Below are 11,696 nucleotides of genomic sequence, written 5' to 3'. Positions count from 1 at the left end.
GAAGACCAAACAACACCGTTCTACTGGTTGAGAACAACTAGATTGCCCACAATGCTAAATGTGAGAACACCATCACGATCGGCTAGTGGGTTGTTTCTGTTAACAATCCACACAATCGTTTCAGGACTAAACTTGTACCATATACCCAAGTAGCTCATACACGAGTTCCTTGGAGTAAAGAATCCTACCTTATAGGTTAGGTCCGAAGAAACCAATGTTTCTCCATAACTGATGGACTGATTCATGCCCAAAGTATTGGTTGCAAGTGACGAACCGATCGAGTGGGTGAGGATGAAAATGGAGACCGCGCGATCTTTGCCATTGTTTGCAAATGTCCTCTCCTGAGTTCTTACTCTATCTTTATGTGCAAATCATTATAAACTTGTCCACAACATAAACACAAATCAAACGGGGTCCTGCATTTTTTATTGCTTTTCCATTTTAAGATTTACTGGTTTGGATGCATAATAGTTGCGAAAACAAGTGATCGAATAGTAAAATAGAAAAAAATAAGAAAATAGATTTTACACGGTTCGGTCGATATAACCTACATTCACGGAGAGAGCAGCAAATAATTCCACTATAAATCAAGCAATACAATGGAGATTACAACCACAGTCAAGTCACTTAAATACTCTCAATGTTTCTCAAGCTCTAATTACACCCAATAACTCACACATTATTTAACTCTACAATTCCTCACATACTAATATCTCGATCTCACGAAAGAATTCACAGATCTTACCACAAGATTTGATCATAATCCGAATATAAGTTTGTATTTAAGTCACAATATTTAACCCCATAATTGTCCAATTCAAGTCCATATTGGAATTTCCAATATTAGTCCAAAAACTTTAATAATTCGAATATAAGTCTGTCAATGTATTTCCTTTTTCTAGTTTGCTTGGCAAATTCCAATTTGATATCAGGAGAAAACAGGAAATATCCAACTTGGACTTTAACAAGGAATAGGAAATATGTATTTTCATGGCACACATTCGGATGTCCACAAATAACAATTCATCTCGGATCGGGTTTCGTTCGCAGACTCAAACTCAAGATATATTTTAACATTCCCTTAATTTTCTGTTCTTAACTCTGACACTTACATTTCTTCTTCTCCAAGTTTTTCCATGTTCTACTTTTATTAACTTTGTTTATAGTAGCACTGTTGGATTCCATTTTAAAAGGCAAGACCTCATACTCACGGACCACTTTCACTTCGGCCATGTTCATACGTCGTACTTTTCCAGCTGAATCATAAGTTAATCCAACGTCAGATGAAACTCGGGCACTATGACATGAACATAACGCGTTTATCTCTATCGGGTTCCGTCATTCCTGGTCCAGGATGACTTCAGGGTCAAGCATGTTCCTTTTGGACTTCATAAACGACATGCGAAGTTGACACTTCAGTGACGTTTGGGGGAACTTTCTGGGCGGGTGGTTTTAACCCTTCAAATGGGTTGGACGGTATAGCAAAAAGAAGTAAACAGCAGCAGCCGCCAGAAAATTAAGTCCATATTAGAATCAATAATCATGGACGTGGAATCGTGGATTGTACAATAAAGGGTTTGTAAGAGTGTATTGACAATTAATCACAAACAAAATGGACCTATGTTTGTAAAGTGAAACACGAGAGACCCACTTTAATAGTTCCATCCATAAAGAAGCCCACGCAATGCTTTGGCTGGCGTAGAGCTGTCAGGGTACGAGGGCCCTGTCTTTCACCTTTGGATCTTTAGTTATGGTCCAAAAATGGGGTAATTATTTTTGTAGGATGACCATTTAGGATTTCGTATGATTATTTGAGCTGTGTGTGTTACTTTAATCTGGTGATTCGGCTAAATGTTGGGCCGTGTTTAAAGAAAATGTCGATGCGAACAATCTTGGAACATTTTTGTTGACTTTTCAGTATAACCTGGTATATGCACGAATATAGGACACAAGTATGGACCAAAAAGGCTAGAAAATATTCAGATGGAATGGCTGTGTGACATCAATTAATATCGGTCTCCGAGTTATTGCAATTTGGGTATATTATTTTTTGACAATGAGATTTTGGAACGTCGTAACTTGAAATAAACTTTCATAGAACTGACTGCCCGGCCCCACCCACAAGGTTCGAAGAACTTTTTGGACGGGTTTGAGTAAGACTACCTGGTGAAAAAGCCTAACACGGCCTGATCGGGCCCTAGTCAAAGATTGGCCCAGTCCAAAGATTTGCATATAGAAATATAAAAATCTTACAATGGACATGCTTGGCAAAAATTAAAGACCGACCTTAATGCCCAGCTAAGCTCGAGCTTGCTTGATGATTACCTCTAACTTGAAAATAGGAGTGAATATGGTTCTACGATAGAACCAGGAACCAAAGAACAGGACCGGTGGGAACTGATCTGGTTCTAGGTTTCAAGGTATGCAGGTTAGGTTTCGGATTCCAAAATTAAGGAACCGGTTTGGACTGGAACTTGGAACCATGCGGTATTTTATGGCGTGCGATAATGAGTGCTTACTTTGAAACCACTACTCAGACTTATAGTTTGTTAATGTTTCATATTATTTGTGTGTCTAAATATGAGTTGTGATCAGTGATTTGTATAAGCAAATGATGGTCATTAGAGGTGATTATTCAATGTAATTATTCAATTAAGAATACAAAGTGAAATCTAGGTAGGCTTTGAAACCAAGCCTAGAACATGTGACAGGGTAGGTTCCAGATTTAGAGTGTGCAAGAAAGATTCTTGGTTCCAAAAATTTGGAACCGATTCGGACGGGTATGTTCCGGATTTTAGGTGGAATCTGGAACCTTGAAACTGCTCACCCCTACTTGAAAATGAATTAGTGCATATTTGAATGATTTATCGATATATGTTACTAAAAATAATTAGGAAAAAAATTGAATTTAAAGTTAGATTTATTTCACTTTTCTTAGCTTCCACTTTTAAGTAGCTCATCCCATCTTTGTGATTGATATAGAAATCATGCTTCACAAGAGAAATTATGAGACTTATATACCCGTTCAGGTAACTTAACCTGCGAAAGTTTCATAAACCCTCGCCACAAGAATAATTCAACGAAATTTTCCTCATGCATACCTCTGTCGAATTAAGCAAGTCCCACTCGTCTTGTGGCTTAGCTAGAAAACCCTGCAAGCAAAGGCATCTCTGATTCTGACCAAAAAAATGGCATCTCTGATACATTGCAATGGCCCAGCTAAACCATACATGCAAACAAAATCCCACGAAAAACCTAGTAATCTATAGCAATACCGAACTTTCAACTCTTATGGCCACGGATGCCTACCGACCCTCCGGCATTGTCAAAGTGACTATATTTTGCATATGTGAGTCTCCCTTTGATGAAGCCCCATCTGAGTTCCTTTCCGTGGAGAAACCAAGCTCTTTAGGTTCAAGCAGGACCAAACCACAATTGAGTATCATACAAATTGTAGAGGACATAGCCAGACTGTCTTCAGGGAAGTTTTGGACACACAATAAGCCCACTTGAATGCATCTTTCCACTTGGGTTCTGTCAAATGAGCTGTGTAGGCATTCTCCATCATCTCCAAGGCCCTACCTTCACTCCAAAGCAACCATGCCTGAAGAAAAATTGGTAACTCGTGTGCTTGGTCATTGAGAAATCACCCTGAATGACCGTGCAAATGATCTGAGAGAGATGGAATGCCAGTGTTAGTAGTGTGCCTATTTACTTACATGTCCGAGGAGGTTATGGTGATGGCTTGGATGGGAAAATCCTTTGTTCCTTTTACCGCTGATTATCTCCAACAAGAGCACACCAAAGCTATATATGTCCGACTTCAAAGAAAATTTCCCATCCATTGCATACTCAGGGGCCATGTAGCCACTGCATTTCGCAAAAAGGTTTTAGGCTGTGGCCCACTATAATAATGAGTGCTTCATGTCAAGAACCAAAAGAAAAGACTCACTAAGTTCCAATGACTCTGTTTGTTCTCGCTTCTTTTTCATTAGCTCCAAAGATTCTTGCCAAGCCAAAGTCGGAGATTTTAGGGTTTAGGTCGCCATCTAGTAATATGTTGCTTGCTTTAAGATCTCGGTGGATTACTTGAAGTTTGGAATCATGGTGGAGATAGAGGAGTCCTCTTGCAATACCAACAACAATGTCAAACCATCTTTGCCATGTCAACAGCAGGCTTTTTTCTTGATATGTGGACGGTTCAAAATTCGCATGGTCATTCTCAACAAAATAACTAATGAAAAGTGCTAACTTAGATCAAAATCACTAAGAAAGAGTATCATTTGTCTGGCCAAATATGAAGTAATTCAAGCTCTTGTTGTCCATGTACTCGTAAAGCAAGATCCTCTCCTCTCCCTCGATGCAACAACCTAGAAGTCCAACAAGATTCCGGTGTTGAAGTCATGCAATCAAGAGTACTTCATTCTTAAACTCTTCAAGACCTTGCCCTGAACTCTTTGATAGCCTCTTGACTTCTACTGGCTGTCCTATCTGAAGCATTCCCTACAAAATGGCAGCATCTTTGTTATATGCATCATCAGTTTGGCATAGAATGATATACACGAAACTCTATACCTTACAATCAGGGCCGAAACCCCCAGCCCCAATCATATTGTCATCAGAGAAATTGCTCGTGGCACTTCCAATGGCGGCCAGATCATATAATGGTAAATCGATGTCTTCTTTTGTGATTTCTAGACCTAGTAAAGTAATATGCATTGATTTGCATTAGTATAGGACTACGGCAACGAACCAGCGCGCCTATCAAACCAATTGAAGCAATGCTACTTTGAGTTATTAACGAAATCTGTCTTAATCGAAGACCATGCTTACCTGCAATCTTAATTCTCCTTTTCTTATGCTTTACACCCCACAATGCATTTCCGACCGCTAGCAGTCCACCAATGATTGAACTTAATATGACAGCTACTGAAATTATTTCCTCCTGGTGCGGTCACGAATGGCATCTAGAGTAAAGAAAAAGAGTTGGGAAGATTAACTATTTCCAAACTTCTCTTGCCCAAAGAACAACTATTTCAATAATTTAGCAGAAAAAACGTCAATTAGCATAAGTATGAATACCTAGTTCAGAAGCTGATAGGAGTACGTATAGTGTTTGCACGTGTTAAATATGTCTTGAATTTTATGTACTCGGTCCGGTTGATGACCTGACCTGACAATTTTTTTGGGGAGCACTATTTATACCGCGGCTAGATTTTCTCATTGATGTACAAAGAGAATTTTATTTTCGAAGAGTTTTGTGAGCCGTGAGCTTTTGTCGTTGTTTCGACTTCTGAAAACTGTACTCTTTTTTATTATAGTGGAATCTTGTCTTACCTCGCCCGTGGACGTAGATCACGTTGTGATCGAACCATGTAAATCCTCGTGTTCTGTGTTTGCTTTTTCGCGTTTGCTTCAACAGCACATAGTTCCCTTCTTCAAGCACTCTCATGTCAATTAAGTCCCCGAACCACATGAGGCAGCCACTGCCTCCTCCTCTGACGTCAGAATTAGCATAAGCCGTAAACGAACAATTCTTCAAGCAAGAGTTCTTGCATTCCTTGAGGCTCATACTCCTGTTCAGCGTTACCTCCAACAGGTCGGGGAGTTTAACTTTTTTAATTTTCAAGAACCCTTCTCCTTTTGAACAATTCTGGGGCGTTGAAATCACGGACCGCCCATTCTTCAGGCAACTTAGGCATGAACCCTTTCACGCATTTGCACAAGCTAAGGCTGCAGATGGCATTAGCACCGCACCTGCCATAAAAATCGCACGAATCACTAGGATACTCGCTCATGACATTTCACGTTGCAGTTTTCTATCTATTCGCCACAAACACCTGCAGCACTCTCAAATAGTTTAATTTCATTCTCGAAAAAAATTGATTGTTCTGGACCTCAAACATGAAGTATATCTCAGTTTTATTGTACACAAACGTGGGCACTTTAGCTGGATTTGGTGCAAAGGAAACGCCACCAAATTGAACTCCGTTCCAATCCCCGGTTCGAAATTTTATGCTATGCACATCCACTTGGACTAGCTCATACTGAGGTAGACCCTGACTGTAGTTTAACCCACCGACATAATCTCCAGGAGAAGGATTGTCCATGCTTTTCCATGCAGTCAAACGCTGTTCGACACCCGTTTTCAAGTTCAACCCAAGCTTCGTACTGGCTAAAAGTGTCAGATGTGTAATCGAAGCTTTGCCATGAATAGGCTTTATCAGAACTAAAACTGGAATTATCCCAAAGACTAAGATTTCCCACAGCTCCTGGATTCCAGAGGACCCTGGATGACTTCGAAGACCAACCAACGCCCGTTCAGCTGGTTGAGAACAACTAGATTACCCACATTGCTAAATGTGAGAACACCGTTAGGATCAGCTAACGGGTTGTTTCTATTGGCAACCCACACAATCGCTTCAGGACTGAACTTGTACCATATGCCCAAGTAGCTCATACTTGAGTTGCCAGGAGTAAAAAATCCTAGCTCAAAGGTTAGGTCCTAAGAAACCAATGTTTCTCCATAGCTGATGGACCGATTCGTGCCCAAAGTGTCGGCTGCAAGTGATGAACCGATTACGGGGACGATGATGAACATGAACAATGTGATCATTGCCATTGTTTGCAAATTTCCTCTTCTAACTCCATCTTTTTATGCAAACCATTCTAAACTTATCTAGAACATTGAACACAATTCAAACGGGTCCTGAAAGTTCTAAACATCTTTTATTACTTGCCGCTTTAAGATTAATCGGTTCCTTGGACCGGTTTGCGCGCATATTCCCTTGGTTTTCTGTTCTTAACTCTGACTACTTATATTTTTCCCTCTCCAAGTTCTCCATGTTCCACTTTATCCACTTTGTTTATAGCAGCTTTTTTGAATTCCAGTTGGATATTAAAAGGCAGGAACTCCGACTGACGGACCACTTTCACTTCGGCCATGTTCATACCTCGTACTTTTCCAACTAAACCATGATTCAATCGTCAGATGAAACTCAGACAATTTGACATGGGCATAACTCGATTATCTCTATCAAACCCAGGGTCAACCATGCCCGTTTGGACTTCATGAAACGACAAGCGAATTTAACACTTTTTTTTTTTTTGGTCTAGGAATTTAACACTTGAGCGGCGTTTGGGTGCACTTTCTTCGCCTGGGTCGTTTTAACCCTTCAAATGGGTTGGACCGTACGGCAAAACGAATTAAACGGCAGCAAATTTGCGGAGGCTGTAACGTAAAGGATTTATGAAGAATGAGACAGGTGACTTGTTCACTCAAAGAATCACATATGTGTGTATATATATATGAGGTTTTTGCGCACGTCACTCGTCCAACATGAGTATATAAAGTGATAAGATAAAAAAAAAGCATGGAAAATGATTTACAAGATTATATTTTTTTATGTTCGATATGTGTAAATGAGATAACTCTTACATTCATTTAAGAGTGACCTATCATTTAATAATTATAGTTTAAAACAATGATCTGGATAATTATAATTTAAGAAATGACTAATTTGGTGCGAGGGAAACGCCAGCAAGTTGAACTCCATTCCATCACCCACTTCGATAGTTTTTGCTATGCACATCCACTTGGACTAGCTCACACAGAGGTAGACCTTGACTGCAGTTTGACATAATCTCCAAGAAAAGGGTCACCCATGCTTTTCCACGCAGTTAGACGCCGTTCGAGACCCGTTTTCAAGTTCAACCCCAGCTTCATACCAGCTACAAGTGTGTCAAACGGGTAATCGAAAATTGGCCACGAATAGGCTTCATCGGTATTCGAACTGCAATTATCCCAAAGAATAAGATTTCTCGAATCCAGAAGTTGCGCAATTGGATTGCAGAGGACCCTGGACGAGTTTGAAGACCAAACAAACACCATTCGGCTGGTTGAGAACGACTAGATTGCCCATATTGCTAAATGTGAGAACACCGTTACGATTGGCTAGCAGATTGTTTCTGTTAGCAACCCACACAACCGTCTCAGGATGAACTTGTACCATATGCCCAAGTAGCTTATGCTCGAGTTGCTAGGAGTAAAGAATCCTAGCTTAAAGGTTAGGTCTGAAGAAATCAATGTTTCTCCATAACTGATGGACCAGTTGGTGCCCAAAGTATTGGCTGTAAGTGACAAACCGATCATGAGGACGATGATGAAAAATGGAGAATGCGATCTTTGCCATTGTTTGTAATGATAAAACTAAGCATGATCTAATTATGCATTGAAGAATGTAAATTCATGCATAAGAGAATCAAATGCCAAAAAATAAAAATATGAACCATAACCTCCAACGATTGATTAAGCTTGGTTGGAATTGAATTCGCAGAGCTTTGACAAAAAAAAGAAGGCACTAGTAATCCAATATTCTCTCTCAACTTGATGGTGTGTTTTTCTTTACGAGAGAGCTTGGCTTAGATCTGTTTCCCATATCCCATTTTTAGCTTTTATAACATCCTTCCATCAGGTTGTTATTTAAATTGTGGGAAGTTATCACACAAGGATATGAAGGGGTGATAATTATCACACACAATCATTTATATTAATTGTAATTGATCATATTAATAGGAAGAGGTGACAATGGAGAAGTGAGGATACGAAGATGTGATAATTATCACATAATTAATTACATTAATTGTAGTTAATCACATTAATAGGAAGAGGTGAATGTAATCACAAGGATATGAAAAGGTGAAGAACGTGAAATAACTGAAGTGAGGAGGAACAACGTGGGTCCAGAAAGCGTGGGATCACGACATCAAAATGATAACATGTAAATGTCCTCTTCCAAGTTCTCACTCCTCCTTTATATGCAAATCATTCTAAACTTAATTAACAACATGAACACAATTCAAACGGGTTGCTTTCTGCTTTAGGATTCATCGGTTCCTTGTACCGGTTTCCGCGCATAATCCCTTGGTTCTCTGTTCTTAAACTCTTACTACTTATATATTTTTCTCTCCAAGTTCACCTCCATGTTCTACTTTATCCCCTTTGTTTATGGTCCATTTTTGGATTCCAGTTAAAATATTAAAGGCAAGAGCTCATACTGACCAACCACTTTTCACTTCGGCCATGTTCATGCCTCGTACTTTTCCAGCTAAACCCTTCAACATAAGATGAAACTCGGACATTTTGATATGAACGACAACAGTTTTGTCTCTATCAAACAGGTCACTCCTGGTCAAAGATGAAACGACATGCGTAGTTAACAATTGAGCGGCATTTGAGTGCACTTTCTACGCGGGTCATTTTAACCCTTCCGGTGATTTGGACGGCATGGTAAAAAGAATTAAACGGCAGCAGTCGCATATGTGGAGGATCTAAAGTAAAGAAGGTATAACGAAGAATGAGATAAGTGATCTGTTCGCTCAAAAAGTTCTTTAGTTTTCGAATTTATTGCACACGTCATTCATCCAATGATTCTAAAAATTGAAAAGATAAAAATGTAAAGCGTGGAAAATGATTTACAAAGTTATATTACTTCATATTCGATATGCATAAATGCGAAAGCTCCGAAGAAGCCCACGCAATGCTATATTAGGATTTTCATACGATTATTTGTACTATTTTATGTTCTTTTAAACTAGTACTTCGACTTAATGTCAGACCGGGGTTAAGGAAAAGGTTAATGCGAACAATCTTGGAACATTTCCGTTGACTTTTCAATTTAACCTAGCACATGCAGGAATATAGGACCCGAGTATGGACCAAGAAGGCTAAAATCATTCGTAAGCAATGGCTATGGGAGCGTCAATTTATTTTCGCTCTTTTTTTTTAACCTTTTGGGGGCTGAAGTTCATTTGTTTCGTTCCGTCGGTTGGTTATTATAATTCGGGTATATAATTTTCTTACAATGAGAATTTGGAAGGTGATGACTTAAAATGGACTATCACGAATCTGACTATTTGGCCCTAGCCACGAGGTATCGAAGACTTTTTGACAGGCTTGAGTAAGAGCAATTGCTGAAAAACCTGACATGGCCCGAAGATTTACATATAAAAAAATTTATGATGGATAAGCTTGGCAAAAATTTAGGACCGACCTTAAGGCTCAACCCAGCTCAGGTACGATTTTACAAACTTAATCTTCGACTGTCATTTGATATTACTATTTATACATTGTAGATGATAAAACGAAAGTGTGTGAAATCAAATATGATATGATGTGCTATAGTTCAATATGATCTAAAGTTAGATTTATCTGACTTTTCTTAACTTCCACCTTTAAGTAGCTATTCCCATCGTTATGCTTGATGTAGAAAATCATGCTCCTTAAGAGAAACTAAGAGACTTAGGGTGTATTTGGTAACTATTCGTTCCCATACACAATTTCGCTCATAAATAATTTTTTAACACCGGGGTTAAGGAAAAGGTTAATGCGAACAATCTTGGAACATTTCCGTTGACTTTTCAATTTAACCTAGCACATGCAGGAATATAGGACCCGAGTATGGACCAAGAAGGCTAAAATCATTCGTAAGCAATGGCTATGGGAGCGTCAATTTATTTTCGCTCTTTTTTTTTAACCTTTTGGGGGCTGAAGTTCATTTGTTTCGTTCCGTCGGTTGGTTATTATAATTCGGGTATATAATTTTCTTACAATGAGAATTTGGAAGGTGATGACTTAAAATGGACTATCACGAATCTGACTATTTGGCCCTAGCCACGAGGTATCGAAGACTTTTTGACAGGCTTGAGTAAGAGCAATTGCTGAAAAACCTGACATGGCCCGAAGATTTACATATAAAAAAATTTATGATGGATAAGCTTGGCAAAAATTTAGGACCGACCTTAAGGCTCAACCCAGCTCAGGTACGATTTTACAAACTTAATCTTCGACTGTCATTTGATATTACTATTTATACATTGTAGATGATAAAACGAAAGTGTGTGAAATCAAATATGATATGATGTGCTATAGTTCAATATGATCTAAAGTTAGATTTATCTGACTTTTCTTAACTTCCACCTTTAAGTAGCTATTCCCATCGTTATGCTTGATGTAGAAAATCATGCTCCTTAAGAGAAACTAAGAGACTTAGGGTGTATTTGGTAACTATTCTGTTCCCATACACAATTTCTGCTCATAAATAATTTTTTTAATCTGTTCCCAGAAATAATTTCTGAGCATTTGAAGGCATTTGGTAATTGCCTAAAATTTCTATTTCTGGAACAAAAAAGAACAGAGATGTGTTTGGTAACTACTCAAATTTTTTAATAATATCTTGATTTTTTTAATATTTCTTTCTTTTTTTTTTCTTTTTTCTGCTTTTTTTCTTTTTCTTCTTCCTTAGCCTATGGCCCGGCGGCACAGCCCTCGCCCGCCAGCCCTCGGTGAGGGCCGCCCTTGCCCCCCCCCCCCGAGGGCCGCCCTTGCCCCTGCACCCACGGTGCGAGCCGTGCCTGCAGGGCGTGCCGGCGAGGGCGACCCTCGCCTGCATCGCGAGGGTTTAGCCCTAGCCTCGCCCGTGGCTGGTGAGGCCCCTCGCCGGCCATGGCCGAAGACCAACCGACGACCAATCACAGACCAAGAAAGGAGAAGAAGAAAAAAAAATTGGTTTCTGTTTTGATTCTTTTTTTGGTTCCCAAAAATAAGAAGCAATTTTTTTTTATTCTTGATTATGTTCCAAAACCATTCCTGGGAACAAAAAATTTACCAAACGGATTTTTGTTCTTTTTTTTTTTCC

General features: G+C 39.3%; 2 pseudogenes; both read right to left on the bottom strand.

The window, feature by feature from the left end:
- Nucleotides 1–3,442: 3,442 nt before the first annotated feature.
- On the bottom strand, nucleotides 3,443–4,719 carry LOC115687667 (G-type lectin S-receptor-like serine/threonine-protein kinase SD1-1; annotated as a pseudogene).
- A 340-nt stretch (nucleotides 4,720–5,059) lies between these two features.
- LOC130139685 (G-type lectin S-receptor-like serine/threonine-protein kinase At4g27290) lies at nucleotides 5,060–6,622 on the bottom strand (annotated as a pseudogene).
- Between the last annotated feature and the right edge of the window lie 5,074 nt (nucleotides 6,623–11,696).

The sequence above is a fragment of the Syzygium oleosum genome, unplaced genomic scaffold (assembly GCF_021117445.2).
Source record: "Syzygium oleosum isolate NSW1041296 unplaced genomic scaffold, Sole_v2.1 Sole_v2.13, whole genome shotgun sequence".
NCBI classification, from domain to species: Eukaryota; Viridiplantae; Streptophyta; class Magnoliopsida; order Myrtales; family Myrtaceae; genus Syzygium; species Syzygium oleosum.
Note: the sequence above shows the minus strand (reverse complement) of the source record. Positions and strands in the feature narration are given on the sequence as shown.